The 16153-nt window shown below is 45.6% G+C and overlaps 1 protein-coding gene across 6 annotated transcripts in view; it reads left to right on the top strand.

The window, feature by feature from the left end:
* BICRAL (BICRA like chromatin remodeling complex associated protein) overlaps positions 1-16153 on the top strand; it is an 834654-nt gene that overhangs the window by 506667 nt on the left and 311834 nt on the right. The window lies entirely within an intron of this gene.

Raw genomic sequence — 16153 nt, 5'->3', positions numbered from 1 at the left:
CCATGTGCCTGGGAAACTTGCCGAGGATCTGGAGCAGAGTGTGGAAAATCTTTCAATCTGGCTAAACTCAGCCCTGGACATAGTAGCTCCAATGAACCATAAAACGGCATCCAAAAAAGTATCCCAACCATGGTGCAATGAAAATCTTAGGAGATCAAGACAGGATTCCCGAAGACAAGAACAAAGATGGAGGAAAAAATATGATGTAGGGGAGAAAACATATATAAAAATAAACAAGCAGAACACAAAAGAACTATCACAGCAGCAAAAATCTCTTACTACTCTGAACAGAGCAGCCTGCGATGCAAATAAAACCCTCTTCCTAGTCATAAAACAACTGGCTACACCTACCAGCCTAAATCATGCAGTAATAAATAAAACATTCTGCGACGAGCTAGCAATTTTCTTTCAGGAAATGGTTGCAAACATTTTCTCCAACCTTTCAGCAAAGAGAGTAGCGGGTGAACAAGATGAGAGTGCCCCCACAGACGTAAGCAGTTTCTCTACTTTTAAGGCCCTTTTAGAAGAGCAACTGGTAAAACTGATTCCTCTTATTAAATCTGGGGCACCACAAGACCTGTGTCCCCCTAAGTGGCACAATACCTTGGCCATACACTGAATCTTATGATGGCGGGAAAAACCTTCCCGACACACTGGAAACATGCCTCCATTCTGCCTCTGCTAAAGAAGGACAACCTAAATGCACTGGACCCGAAAAACTACCGCCCAATCTGAAAGGCTCCCTTTTGCTGCCAAGTTGGCGGAGAAAGTTATGAATCAGCAACTTTCAAAGTACTTAGAGGAAAATATGCTTTTGGACGACACACAACACAGTTTCAGAAAAAAACGAAGTACGGCCCTGGTAGCAGCTACAGAGGAGATTCGGGAAGTGCTGGACAGGAGAGGAACCACTGCCCTTATCCTGTGGATCTTTCCGCGGCATTTGATACGGTCAGCCACGGAATTTTAGTGGATCGTATGCGTAGCCTAGGGATCGAGGATGTAGCTTTAGATCTCCCAAAATCCTTTCTGGCAAACAGACAGCATGCGGTGTCAATGGGCAACTTTACATCTAAGCCTTTCTCCCTGCTCTGCGGAGTACCTCAGGGTCCAACACTTTTTAACCTTTATGTTGCACCACTTGCGACAATCATCAAAGTGCAGGTTTTCACCTAGCGTCCTACGCCGATGACACCCAAATTGTGGTGTCACTGGCAAAGCCTGAAAACAACTCGGGCATGGCGCTCAGAACTTGCATGACCAATGTAAGTAAGTGGATGGATTACAACTACCTCAAGTTAAACGCCACTAAAACTGAGGTCATTCTTTTTGGTAATAACCCCTCTCTCTGGACGCCGGAATGGTGGCCATTCGAACTGGACTCACTTCTTGAACCCGTAAACCAAGTCAAAAACCTAAGCGTCCTGATAGATAAAGAACTGAAGTTTAGGGACCAAGTTAATAAAATTACATCAGCCTTTTACTTTTCGTTAAGGCTCAGAAAAAAGATTGAAAGATTCCTGCCCCCTGAACTTCTGAGAACGGCGATCAGCGCATTGGTTCTTTCTAAGGTAGATTATTGTAACTGCCTCTATCTTACTCTCGCAGTGGGTCTTGAAAAAAAGCTCCAGACTCTGCAAAACGCTGCCGGCTGGTTCCTCTTCAAAATTCCCAAATATGAATCAGCAAGAGGAAACTGCGCTGGCTGCCGGTTAAACAATGATTCAGGTTTAAGGTTCTCTGCCTGGCCTATAAGGGACTGCATGGACTAGGGCCAGCCCATTTCAGAGAGAAACTCAAATGGTACATCCCAGCTAGAAAACTACGCTCAGGCTCCGCCATGAGCCTGATTGTCCCTTCATTCAGGAGACCCAACTGGGGTGGAAAGAGCTTCTTCAGGGCCCTCAGCGGTGCTCTGGAACAACCTCCTAATTACACTGAAAGCTGCTCCCTCCCTACTCACCTTCAGAAAAGCTTTAAAGACCTGGTTGTTCCCACAGGAGACATAATGGCACCCGGCCAAACTCGCTGCGAACATCTAATTCAGCAACTTTATCGGTTTCCTACAGCACCAAGACGCCTATCAGCAGTACCTGCGCTTTATAAATTATATATAAATAAATATATAAATGTACGACCGTTTTCTGCGGTCACAACTGGGAATTTGGCCCGTTTGCGACCGCAAAATTGGTTTGCCCCATGTACAAACCCTATTTTGCGAGTCGGTAACCTATTACCGACTTGCAAAATATGGTTTGCGACTCACTATTTGAAAGGGGCGTGCCAAGGGCATACCTTCCTAATAGCAGGTCTAACTGCAAAGTATGATAGTGTTGCGACTGCATTTGCTGTCGCAAAACACTTGCAGTTTACCACCTACATCAAGTAGGTGGTAAGCTACTTGCAAATGTGAAGAGGTCCCCGGAGGACCCCATCCCTTTTGTGAGTGTGTGCGAAACTATTTTGTAAGAGCAGGCAGTGGTCCAGAACTGTTTCATTATTCTTTTTTATATGCATCCCGTTTTCCATTAAGGAAAGCGGACTGCATTAAAAAAAAAAAAAACAGCTGTATTTAAAAGCAGTCACAGACATGGTGGTCTGCTGACACCAGCAGGGCACCATCCCTTGGAGTGCTAGCCATTCCTAAAGGAGTCTCAAATAGCACCTGCCTCATGAATATTAATGAGGCAGGCCGTTTGCTACCCCATTAGGAATTGCTAACAGTGTCTGTGACATTGTTGTACATTGCATTTTGCGCGTCGCAAGCGACTCAATTTGCGAGTCTCAAAATGTAAGGGTCGTACATCTTGATATGCGGAAACGGTGCCCTGTACCTCTAGTCCACGGGATATATGGGGTCCTCTAACGCAGTATTTGCTGACTCGGGCTGACGGGTCCCCTAGGAACGGCCCGATGGTAGGGGGACAAGATGGTGAGGCCTCCCCCTCGTAGCCTACTGCTGACCTAACATCTGGAGAAAGGACACTGCTCTCTCGTCTTGTGACAACGGGGGATGGTCTAATATCAGATTGGAACGATTTAAGTAATGTGCAAAATAATGTGTACTCAGGACTAACGGATTGACTCGCCTGCAGAGGCTGTGCCGAATAAGAAATCCACAGATGTGCGTTATATAGCTGGCTCAGACCTAACTGAACTGAATGTTTTGCCCCGCTGTCTGCGATCGCCCATGTTGCCGGACACCTTAAGAAATAACACTGGCTACTGCGGATATGTCCCAATACCTTCCTGCTTATATAATTGCGCACATGGTGCTCACATACTCTGTTTGTGGCTCAGTCTATGTACTGCATAACATGTTTTCTGTATTGAAAATCATAAATAAAGTTTAAAAATTTTTTTTTTTTAAAAAGGGTCGTACATCTTGCCCTTTAGCAATTACAGGGGTGCTAAAGTGTGTCCCAATTGTGATACAATTAGACAATTATACCTTGCTTCTAGGGAAAGAGCACTGGCACTGGGGCCTGGCTAGCAGGGACCCAGTGCACATCAGTCAAAAACATCAGTACCAGTGGCAAGAAGTGGGGGTGACCATAACAAAAAGTGGCAATTTTTAGAATAACAATTTAGAGTTCTGCACACTGACACAATCTGATTTTTAAGACCTCAGCGTACAATTGCACAGATCGAGATTAGAAAAAAAGTCAGTGATCAGAGGTCGCGCCAATGGAGGGACTCCAACATCACTGACAGGATGAGACGAACCTGATACCGAGCTTCATGGCACCACCTAGTGATGCGTGAGGGAGCTGCTTTGAATTGAAATCTGTGTTTAAACAGATATCCACCAGAAAGAGCGTTACCAAAGGTAAGTACCTTATTCTTCTGGCTTCCTCTAGTGCATCTGTATACCCCAAGCAGCCGTTGCTACCCTTGTCTGGAGATCTGCCAGTGGTTACTTCTTCAGTGCTGGCTGACCCCATGTGCCCTTTTCCTTATGCTGCTCTGGTGCCAGCTGACCTTCCTTTTCCGCCAAAGGCCTTATTCTGTTGCTCAGTCATCAATGCCTGTGGTCTCCCTGGTGCCAAGTTCAGATCTGCAAAAAAACAGTGAAGTCACTGGCTGTTATGGTAAGATCCCAATGCGAAGCAGAACAATTGATGGAGGAGGAGTCCATCCAGAGGCCCTTGTCTAGTGATAAATATTTTGGTAGGGAGCGCTATTTGGCTCTGCCTCTGACATTATGTGGATGCCAAACAGTGTGTACCACGTACCATGCTGGTGATGATAGCATTGAGGTGGGCAACCTTCTTCCTCACACGGGTTAGATGCCGGTAACACTCTGGCCCTGCTGAATTTAAGTAATCTGGATACCACCCTGGAGGATGACCTAAAGTGTTTTCAGAGCCTCCCTCTGTTTTTCTTAAGGGCTGCCTTTGCCTGTGCAGGAGAAGCTTCTTACAGAAATCTTTTAGCCAGCATGCGACTCAGTCGAACCCTTGCGTCCTGTTAATGAGTTGTTGATGGGAAAGAAAATCTACTCTTCAAGGAGCCTCACATTTTGTTCTAAGAATACAACTAGCCTCTTGGCATGTTATTTCTATGTCTTAAGAGTAATGGGATAGATGGTTGTCCCAAATCTTCAGGAACCTCTGTGCAACTGTTTTGCAGAAGTTGTACATAATGAGCAAGATGCAGCCAATCAGGTTCTTCTCTCAGAAACAGTGGATTCAGTGGTGCTGTCCGTGGTCCCCTTCCATCGCCATCTGCTGCAAAACCTGGATGATTTCCATGGGCTTTTTGACGGATGTCCAGGCAATATTATGGGTGTGGCCATTTATAGAGCTTCCCGCTTTGGAGTGAAAACAGATTCATTGCTGGAGCACTTCAAACATTTTCAGCTAAGGTTCAGTGGTGGCTTCTAAAAAAGTTGAGGGCACAAATAGCTGTCCTCTTCCCTCTCCTTTCATGCCACTCCTGAAAAACTGCTTAATTCAGATGAATACTTCTAGCTGCAGATTCCTCACCTTATAACAGACCCCAGGTGCCATACTGGCTCTGGAAAGTTTTCATAGCAGTACTCGTATTTGCCACTAGGTGGGCGATTTGCAGCTCAGTATTGGTTCCATACCCCTCGGAAGTGACAGAGCAGAGCCTCATATAAGTACCACCTCTGCGAGCTGACGTTGGTTGCTTTCTTTATGCGTCTTCTGACACCGATCCCGAATTTGTCGAGTTTTTCATCAACTTCCAAACTTCTCACTGTGTGTTAGGGAACGATGTCCCCAGGAAAGGAACAGTATTCAAGCAGTGTCATGACTGTAGGACGCAAATGTTAGACACAGATCTGCACAATGTCTAATTTGTGTGATAAGTGTGCCCTTATGCAGGTAAACGTGATTTGAGACCAAGAGGTGAGGCTGCATATCAGCAAGCATAAGAGAAAGGCGCAGCCTTCGCATAAATCGCACTCCAAGTCATGGGCCCGGACTCTGTCCTGGTCGAGGGGCTGTTCCTGTGACCATTCCACTTCCCACTCAAAGTCCTTCAGTAAGTCCAAGTCTAAAGGCAAGCACATAAGAGTGAAGCAGGACTGGACCTAGCCCATCACATTAGAAGACACAAGGGCATCAAGATACAAGTCACACTCTTCTGAGGTCACAGGTCACTGAGCTGATTACCCAGCTGGTCCTGACACTCTCCATGTTCCCTGAACCTTCATCAACCCCACAGCAGAATTAGGCCTTCAAAAAGGCGGTTACAAATATTTAGTGTACTTTTGGCTCCCTCAGGTGCACCTTGAGACCGACATATCTGCAGAGGCTTCCAGTTGGGTTACTGCTGGCAGATCCCTCCCCAGCACCTCCTTTCCCCTTGGTAACTGTTATTGGACCCAGACCGATTCTGGTACAGACTTCTACTTTGGCCCCATGATCCATGCCAGTTCCTACCATGCCCGTACCAGTGGAGGACCCTGTGTCGTAGCCCTTGTCGGACCCTGAACCGATGTCGGTCCGAACTCGACTGATATTGCGCTATGACATTACAAAAGCGCAACCGGTTGTCATGTAGTCTGACTCAAACCGTTTGCCTATACCATGTTACGGCTATTATTAGAGGCTTCATTATGTTTTGGTTCTGACTCTGACCCTGTGCTGTAGAAGGTTGCACCCCATGATGTTGTTGAGGTTGATGGTGTGCTTTGCTCTCCACTCATTGCACCGATGATGCCCTTATACCTTGATTTTAAGAACATCAGTCAGCTTGACACCTCTCCTCCATCTCTCCATGCACTCTCCACCCAGCCCATTGACATGCGTGACCTTTGGCAGTGCGCAGCAGGGGTAGGGAGTTAGATGCTGAGCCTGGCATACTATTGCAGTGGTCAGGTTTTCCAGTTCCGTAAATGGTTCTACATCAACCTTTATCTCTCAAGAGAAAGACCAGCACAATTCATCTCAATCTCTTGCGACTGAGAATTTCCACAGACGCTTGGCCTCTTCTCTGTGCAACATATTGCTTTCACTTTTCCACAAATGTTACTGTTGCAGGCCCCCATTTATGTGTGGACATTTAGGGGATTTCAATTGTATTTTTATGGTTTACCTAACTCAGATCAGTAGTAGCTTTGCAAATCTAGTCCCTGCCTTGCTTATCTTTGGACAGGGTTATAGACCCAAGATACAAGCCACAGGCATTGTGTAGTGGCTCCTCCCTGTCGATCTCTCTGCTCCAAGCTGTATGATAGAAGGGAAGTCCCCCATCATTTGGAGGAAACCTGTTCTGGCTGTATGGCAGTAGGGATGACCACATTATGCAGCAGAGTTGACTAAATTATGCAGCAAGAAAAGGCAAAATAAGCAACAGAATGCAGCACTTTTTGTGGTTGTAGTACTTCATTATTTTGTCACTTTTACACATGGTAACACTGGATGGCCAAGTATTTCACCTTATTAGTACCAGTTTAACACCCAAATACATCAATAACTAATTGAAAGACCTTTGGTAAGGGCTCTCCACTGCGCAGGAACACATGTTGCCACATTTATAGTACCCTTTGATCAGTTTGAGCTAGAAACATTTTTTTTTTAACTCTAGAGATTATGCAGAAGATAATGAATTGTAAGGCAAATGCAGCAAATCAAAAGTTATGCAGAAAATTCCCCAGGTGCAGAATCCCATAATTCCATTGCCCCTGGTCTTATTGAATTTGTTGCAGTCTAGCATTCCGAGAGACTTTCTTGGGGTACTGTAGAATCTTCTCCCAGTCTTTCTCTCAGATCGAGTGATCTAGATCTGCTTCCCACTTGAATTTCAGCTTTCAATCAATCAGGGATCTTGTAAAGCACAACTACTCACCGTAAGGGTCTCCAGGCGCTGGGGGGGATGACTGCTGATCTGTTGGAGGTGCTGGGGTTCAGTCGAAGAGCCAGGTCTTGATTTCCTTCCTGAACTGAGGCAGTGACGGTGATTGCCTGAGGTGTAGAGGCAGGGCATTCCAGGTCTTTGCTGCTAGGTAGGAGAATGATCTTCCTCCAGCTGTGGTCTTGCGGATGCATGGGATGGTGGCCAGGGCCAGTCGGGTGGAGCAGAGGTCTCTGGTGGGTATGTGGAAAGGGGGGCAGTGGTTGAGGTACGCAGGTCCTGCGTCGTGTAGGGCTTTGTAGGCGTGTGTTAGGAGCTTGAAGGTGATTCTTTTGTTGACTGGTAGCCAGTGGAGGTCTCTCAGGTGGCCAGTGATGTGGCTGCGGCGCGGGATGTTGAGAATAAGCCTGGCAGTGGCGTTCTGAATGTTCTTTAATTTCTTGAGGAGTTTCTGGTTGATGCCGGCGTAGAGTGCGTTGCCGTAATCGAGTCTGCTGCTGATGAGTGCATGGGTGACTGTCTTTCTGGACTGGGTGGGGATCCATTTTAAGATCTTTTGGAGCAGGCGTGTGGTAGCATGATGATGAGACGGCATTGATCTTGCGGTTCAATGTGAGTGCGGAGTCCAGGATGCAGCTTTGCATGTGACACTCCACTCAAAGCCAGTAGGCCTTAGTTTAACCATGTTATAATTCTCCGACCACTACCTTTCGAAAATAGTACCAGTTAGTAGTTATGTGTTTGCAGATCGGTATCTGTGATACTCCATATTGTGCACATCTCTGCTAATAGGGCCCTATACCTCAAAACAGTCCCGGGAGAAGTCCTGTCATGTCCACCTTCATGCCATTTCAGATCAGTACTACTCCTTCAAACAAGCCCCTCACCTTGTATATTCCACTGTGTTCCTACCTTGTTGTCTGGTTACTGCTTCATATCTCCATGGATGATGATATCAAACCCAGTGTGATAGCAGGTGCATAGGGCTTGTCACCTTGGGTACGCAGCAGTGCTTGCCAGTGACAGTGTTGCGTAACGCACTCAAGGCATGGTGTGGAGCAAGACGTGCATGCACAGTCCCCTCCGACTCTAACCAATGAGCGAGCCATTGTGTATTGGCCGCAAGGTAGCACAACTCAAATTCCTGGACCCCCGTTTCCCTTGGAAAGCCCATCACTTCAAAATCCCCATTGACACTCTGGGCCGTCCCCATTCCATATTAAGTAGCTCACTATTCAGTTCTTTATAGTAATGTCTGAGGATAATGTCCAGTAAGTTTGCATAGCAGTAGAGCGAGCGAGGCAACATTATCATTTTGGATAGAGCTAATTTTCTCAGTGTTGTGAATGGGAGAGACTTCCAAGATGCCACTTGTGGTCTATGAGACCGCCTAGTGCGTCCTAAAGTATCTCCCTCAATTTGATAAATCTGTATTTCGAGTTATTTGAAGGTGGGGCTCTACCATTTCAACAGGGTCCCACCATACTGGGGCATTTCTTGTTCTGAACAGGTACAGACAGGGCTTTCTCCAAATCACCCTCAGTCCGGAAAATCTCCCAAAATTGTTGAGCGCTATGGCGATTAGTCTAAGGCCACTCTCTACATCGTAGTATAGCAGAAAATCATCTGCATTGAGGGAGATAATATTGCACGATTTCCCATTCCTTCTGTGCAGCAAACAGTTCCATTGTCAGCGCAAGTAGGTGGAGCGAGATACGACAGCCCTGTCTAGTCCCCCAGCAAACCGAGTAGTGCTCCGAGATCACCCTTCCATTGTTCACTCTGGTAACTGGTGAAGTCTATAGTATGGCTATCCATTTACAAAGGTTACGTCCAGGTCTAAATTTCTTCAGCATCTTGTGCAAGAAACATCTCCAGGTCAGAGACTGCTTTCTCTATGTCAGTTGCTAATGCTGCCCTGCCAGGCCATTCTGTTGAGGCTATCTCCTAGACCTCGAACAGCCATCGTATGCTCTATGATGTGCCTCAGCCTGGTATAAAGCCATCCTAATCCTCATACAAGAGCCAAGGCATGTTTGGCAATAGCCTTTTGGCCACAATTTTCCCAAGAATTTTGTAATCTACTTTTGGGATAGAGAAGGACAGGTATGTCTAGAACTCACCTGGGTCTTTCTCTGGTTTTAGGAAAACGCTCACAAGGGTCTCACATTGTAGTGAGTAGGTAGCCTACCTAGCTTCAATACTTTGATGTCCAAAGCCATAATCTTGAGGGCCTACTGGTCTGAATAGACTGCATAGAATTCCAGAGGAAGGCCATCAACACCTGAAACTTTACTGCTAGCGAGCAATAAAATAGTTTCTTTCAGTTCTTGGACTGAGATAGGTGCCTCAATGTGTCATCTCCCTGACTATCACGTCAGAGAAGTAGGATGTCTGAAAGAAATGTATTTAATTATTTTTCCATGCCGCCCTCCTGGCTGCCATATAATTGTGCATAGTAGTCAAATAACACCTTGTGAATGAATTTCTGCAATTATTGATGGACCAGAAGTAAATCTTCAAATGTATTCAGTGGCCAGCCTTGCTTATCAGAGCCAGCCAACTAAACCAGAAGTCTACTGAACCTATTTCCCTCTGCATCCATGTGTGCCATGTAAGTCACATAATCAAAGCAGCATTGCCTTTCTACCAAAGCAGCTTCTGTGCCTTGCGTAGGTCTTTAATCTGGGATTTGTCCATCACAACCGTACTCATGGTCACAGATGTTCAAATCTAGGTAACATAATTGCAGATCAGTTTTTTTCCTGCCCCCACTACGCCACTGTAGTCAATCTATCCTGGCTGAAGAGGGGTGAAACCCCGAAACCGGTCCTAGGATGCTTGATTCCGGTCCAGGGAAGACATGGCTTGGCAGTTCGGGCTGGACTGTTCCCATGAGGCACAGGGTCAAGACTGATTTGCATATGGCCATGTCTGAACTGGGGGGGTGTGGTGAGCAAAATAACGATGGATTAAACCCAGATCTGTGACTGGGGGTGAATGTTTTGCCAATGTGCAACATTCCGTCCATCATCCTGTGTGTTTTGCTGTTCGCCCTATGTCGGAAGAGTATGCCCAGACGTGGGTCCCATGCTCACTACGTCACTGGAGTCAAGCTATCCTGGCTGAAGAGGGGTGAAACCCCGAAACCGGTCCTAGGATGCTTGATTACGGTCCAGGGAAGACATGGCTTGGCAGTTCGGGCTGGACTGTTCCCATGAGGCACGGGGTTAAGACTGATTTGCATATGGCCATGTCTGAACTGGGGTGGCGTGGTGAGCAAAATAACGATGGATTAAACCCAGATCTGTGACTGGGGGTGAATGTTTTGCCAATGTGCAACATTCCGTCCATCATCTTGTGTGTTTTGCTGTTTGCCCTATGTGGGAAGGGTATGCCCTGACGTGGGTCCCATGCTCACTACGCCACTGGAGTCAAGCTATCCTGGCTGAAGAGGGGTGAAACCCCGAAACCCGTCCTAGGATGCTTGATTCCGCTCCAGAGAAGACATGGCTTGGTAGTTCGGGCTGGACTGTTCCCATGAGGCACGGGGTCAAGACTGATTTGCATATGGCCATGTCTGAACTGGGGTGGCGTGGTGAGCAAAATAACAATGGATTAAACCCAGATCTGTGACTGGGGGTGAATGTTTTGCCAATGTGCAACATTCCGTCCATCATCTTGTGTGTTTTGCTGTTTGCCCTATGTGGGAAGGGTATGCCCTGACGTGGGTCCCATGCTCACTACGCCACTGGAGTCAAGCTATCCTGGCTGAAGAGGGGTGAAACCCCGAAACCGATCCTAGGATGCTTGATTCCGGTCCAGGGAAGACATGGCTTGGCAATTCGGCTGGACTGTTCCCATGAGGCACAGGGTCAAGACTGATTTGCATATGGCCATGTCTGAACTGGGGTGGCGTGGTGAGCAAAATAACAATGGATTAAACCCAGATCTGTGACTGGGGGTGAATGTTTTGCCAATGTGCAACATTCCGTCCATCATCTTGTGTGTTTTGCTGTTCACCCTATGTGGGAAGGGTATGCCCAGACGTGGATCCCATGCTCACTATGCCACTGGAGTCCAGCTATCCTGGCTGAAGAGGGGTGAAGGCCCGAAACCGGTCCTAGAATGCTTGATTCCGGTCCAGGTAAGAAATGGCTTGGCAGTTCGGGCTGGACTGTTCCCATGAGGCACAGGGTCAAGACTGATTTGCATATGGCCATGTCTGAACTGGGGTGGCGTGGTGAGCAAAATAACGATGGATTAAACCCAGATCTGTGACTGGGGGTGAATTTTTATCCAATGTGCAACATTCCGTCCATCATCTTGTGTGTTTTGCTGTTCGCCCTATGTGGGAAGGGTATGCCCAGACGTGGGTCCCATGCTCACTACGCCACTGGAGTCCAACTATCCTGGCTGAAGAGGGGTGAAAACCCGAAACCGGTCCTAGGATGCTTGATTCCGGTCCAGGGAAGACATGGCTTGGCAGTTCGGGCTGGACTGTTCCCATGAGGCACAGGGTCAAGACTGATTTGCATATGCCATGTCTGAACTGGGGTGGCGTGGTGAGCAAAATAACGATGGATTAAACCCAGATCTGTGACTGGGGGTGAATGTTTTGCCAATGTGCAACATTCCGTCCATCATCTTGTGTGTTTTGCTGTTCGCCCTATGTGGGAAGGGTATGCCCAGACGTGGGTCCCATGCTCACTACGCCACTGGAGTCAAGCTATCCTGGCTGAAGAGGGGTGAAACCCCGAAACCGGTCCTAGGATGCTTGATTCCGGTCCAGGGAAGACATGGCTTGGCAGTTCGGGCTGGACTGTTCCCATGAGGCACTGGGTTAAGACGGTTTTGCATATGGCCATGTCTGAACTGGGGTGGCGTGGTGAGCAAAATAACGATGGATTAAACCCAGATCTATGACTGGGGGTGAATGTTTTGCCAATGTGCAACATTCCGTCTATCATCTTGTGTGTTTTGCCGTTTCCTGCCCCCCACTGGGGTGCAGATACAGTGTCCTTGTAATAGGGCTAGCTGAATTCCCTGTGCTTCAGGTACGAATAGACTTTATATCGCTTAGCTGCTGTGGACATACCCCACACGTTCCAAGTGAGAATCCTTCATGTTTATCCTCAACCTGTGTACGGAGTAGGCACCCTTAAGCGCCAGAGTGAAGTGGCTTCTTTACTCCCTTGCACGTCTTCTGCTCCGGAAGACTCCATGTCCAGCCCAGCTATTTCCACTCCCCTCCTAAGACATAGACCCCAAGATTCTCTGCCCAGTGAACAAAAGCCTCAAACTAGCTCACAACTAACTGAAGTGCATCTGAGAAACACATCCTAGATATGAAATGGATTTGCTTCCAAGAAAATGGGTTGGCACTCAGTGTGATTGACTTTACTAAATCTTAACCATATCGCCCTAGTCTAGAGTCAGTACAGCCAACCCACATCAACTCACTGCCCCACATGAAGGGCCTACTGACCATCATCACTAGTAAGAGACATTAGTATCCTCTTTGTCTCCACCATACTTCCCAACTTAAGTTTATTTGCTCACCTTCCCAGGGTTACCTTCCCATTAAGACATCTTATCCCTCCTGACTGTAAATTCTTTGTTCTCCCTGCTAATATATTTATGGAGCAGAAAAGTCATAAAAGTTCATGAAGGCATTCTTCTCGCTATCATCTTATGCCAGATGTGTTCCATTCTAGCAAGTGCTGGAGCCCTGTTAGCTCCATTTTGCTTTGCCCAGTCCTGTTCTGTAAAATAGGTGATGTGAGGCTTTTGCATCACTTTCAACATCACTTTCATAACTTTCAACTTAGCTAGGAAGAGAAGCACGTATCTAAAGCCCATTTCCCTCAACTTCCTTTTGACCTCCTTGAAACAGGCCCTACTTTGTTGAACTGCCAGGGTCTAGTGCTGAAAAAGTATCATCTTCCCATTTCCAAGGGTGAAGTGTCCTTCCGTTCTGAAGGTTTATATCCTGATCTCGAAAGCTGAGGGTTTTATCCACCATGGAACTAGTAGGAGGAGGGAGGGGAGAAGCGCCAGTTGATCACTAGGGAGTTAACGGACAGACTGCTACTGGTGTTGGAAGTACATGCTTCTCTCTGCATTTTAGAGTGTTTAACTGACATGGATGAGGAAGATATTTTAGAGCCCAAAAAATGTGCCCTCATTTTAGCTTTCTAGAGCACTAACCTTAATTTCTATGACAAAAAAACTCCTTCATTTTATTACTTCACTTCAGTCTCCTCCGTAGGAAATGCATTCAGTTTAACAGATTTGTTTCCATCAAGGTGGTGTTTAAGTGTGCCATACATTTGCTGTAAATACAGAATGCTAGCTCTCGTGTTGCTGAGTAGAACTCTCTGTTGAACCTGCAGTAGTACACTAGGAAATCAACTGGCAAGCTGCTGCTTGCATTGAAAGTACATGTTTCACTCAGAATATGAGACTATGTTTCTGACATTGATGAGAATTTATAGAAAATGTGTAATCTTTTAGCTTTTCTAGAGCACTAACCATAATTTACATGACAAAATTAAACCTCTCATTTAATTAAATTCTATAAAGGAAATATTTTCAGTTTGGCAGCTTTAATTCCATCCAGATGTCGTTCACATGTGGCACTCTTCTGTCATAAATTCAGAATGTTAGTGTACTAATTATTCATTAGAACACTGGTGAAACTAGAGTAGAGCGCTGGGGAATCAACTGACAGGCTGCTGTTGGAAGGACATCTTTTACTCAGATCGTATCAGACTTTATTCTCACATGGCTGAGGAAGATAGTCTGAACTTCTAGAAAATGTGCTCTCATTTTAGCTTCTGAAGCAACTTCCGTAACCTTTATGAGAAAATCATGAGAGAAAACATTTTTCTCTTGGACATTGGTGATCAAATCCAAGCAAAGGGTCAGCATTTTTACTGGGTAAAATCATCAAAGAACTCAACAGAACTTCTGAAATGAATTAACACTAACAACAAATGATTTATATTGTAACTAAAATCTGTTATCACTCATTATATGTGCTCCTTTTTCTGACCCCAAAAGCCTAACAGTCACTACAATGCATTTCAGTGAAGACCATGCTCACTAGTACTGTAATGGCTTCCACACCATGTTGTGTGAACCATAGTGGGTCAACCATTTTCTCTACGTTGTGGCCAGCCAGCCAAAGGTGGGGCTTCTTTAGGATACCACATGGCCCTGGGGGTCAAGTTGTATTCATTTTCAGGACACAAGTACCATGTCCCTGAATTCTGTAATGGCTGCCACAACATATTGTTCATGTTGTGCCCAGCAAATCAGGATTGACTTGTCCCCTTTAAATTGGCCTGTCAGAACATAGCTGGACACTAACTGTCCAGAAATACCTAATTTTGTTAACCCCTACATGGCCTACCAAAGCCCCTCTTTAAATGTCAGTTTCTCAACAATGGTTAAAATAATTTACACCAAATCACAATATACACACTTTCTGGGCATAGTTCGAACTTTTGCTTTTTGGTGTAATTCCATTCAGCCACGATTTCTATATTGAAGAACAAACTTTCTTATAGGAATTAAAATGAGAAATTAATGTTTTGGGACCCTCCATTTTTCTTGACCCCTCTTGACAGATCAATGTGAAAGTTTCCATGAAGGAGCCTAGGTGGTGAGACTTGTTTTGGAAAGCTCTGTGCAGGTTCTGAAAACAGCACAAAAGTTATTAGCGAATCAAAAGACTCTATTCCTATTGACACTCAGACCTAAATGTAACTACACAGTGCCAACCGCTACAGTATAATTAATATTGAATACTTATTCCTTGATATCACTTTGATTTAGCAAGCCTGTGTGTAATTAGTCTATGTTCCTCTCCCACTACCTCTGCCACCTGCTCCCAGCAACTCTAGTGTAAGCAGGAGGACAAAGGAGATAATGATCAGATAATATTCAAGATAATGAGTGAGGGAATAAGGTGAGGACGATGCTCATGTTCAGCTGATAAATAAACCGAATATGCCCTCCACCTAAAAAGGTTAATAGGCCTTATTACATTGCCTCAAATGACACCAGTACAGACATTAACTAGCTCATATGACTGACAAATATGGCATGACATTAGTCCTTTTTTTATACTAACTAAGGAAGCCAAGCTTCAGCCAAAGGCATTTAAAAAAAGAAATACAGTGGTGGATAAGTAGTGCGACATCTGTACAGGCCAGGGTCAATGACCACCCACACCCCAACCTTTTCTCACAACACTTCCATGACAGGATGAAGAGCTGATCTCCAGGAGCTACATGCCAGCGGTTTATGGCCTCTGTAGGTAACTTTACTTCATACCAACATCTTTGAGATTCGATGTTTCAGACTTCTCTCAAATCCTTCCTTCCTTGGCTTAAGTATTCGTAATTTCTAGTTTATACGTAGAATATCATGACTATGCAAGGAAGGACAAGGTCTTCGTTGCTATTCCTCAACGCTCAGCGTTGATGCTATGAATTGTATGGTTCAGTGTCAACATTTTTGTCAAGCATGCTGCTGGGATCAACGAAGCGTGATAGCATTAAAAACCAACATCTTAGTGCTTAGGTGTTTCTTTAGGTGTTTCAAACGTCTCTCAAATCCTTTCCTCCATGACTAAAGTGTTATTAAGTTATGGTTTATACGTAGAACATCATGACTATTCCTCGACGCTCAGCATCTGTGCTATTAGGCTGTATGGTTCAGTTTCAACATTTTCGTCAAGCATGCAGCTGGGCTTAAAGAAGACTGATATTATATCTTGAGCAGGAAACACACGAATATTCACCAATGGGAAATCAAA

Source organism: Triturus cristatus, chromosome 6 (assembly GCF_964204655.1).
Source record: "Triturus cristatus chromosome 6, aTriCri1.1, whole genome shotgun sequence".
NCBI classification, from domain to species: Eukaryota; Metazoa; Chordata; class Amphibia; order Caudata; family Salamandridae; genus Triturus; species Triturus cristatus.
Note: the sequence above shows the minus strand (reverse complement) of the source record. Positions and strands in the feature narration are given on the sequence as shown.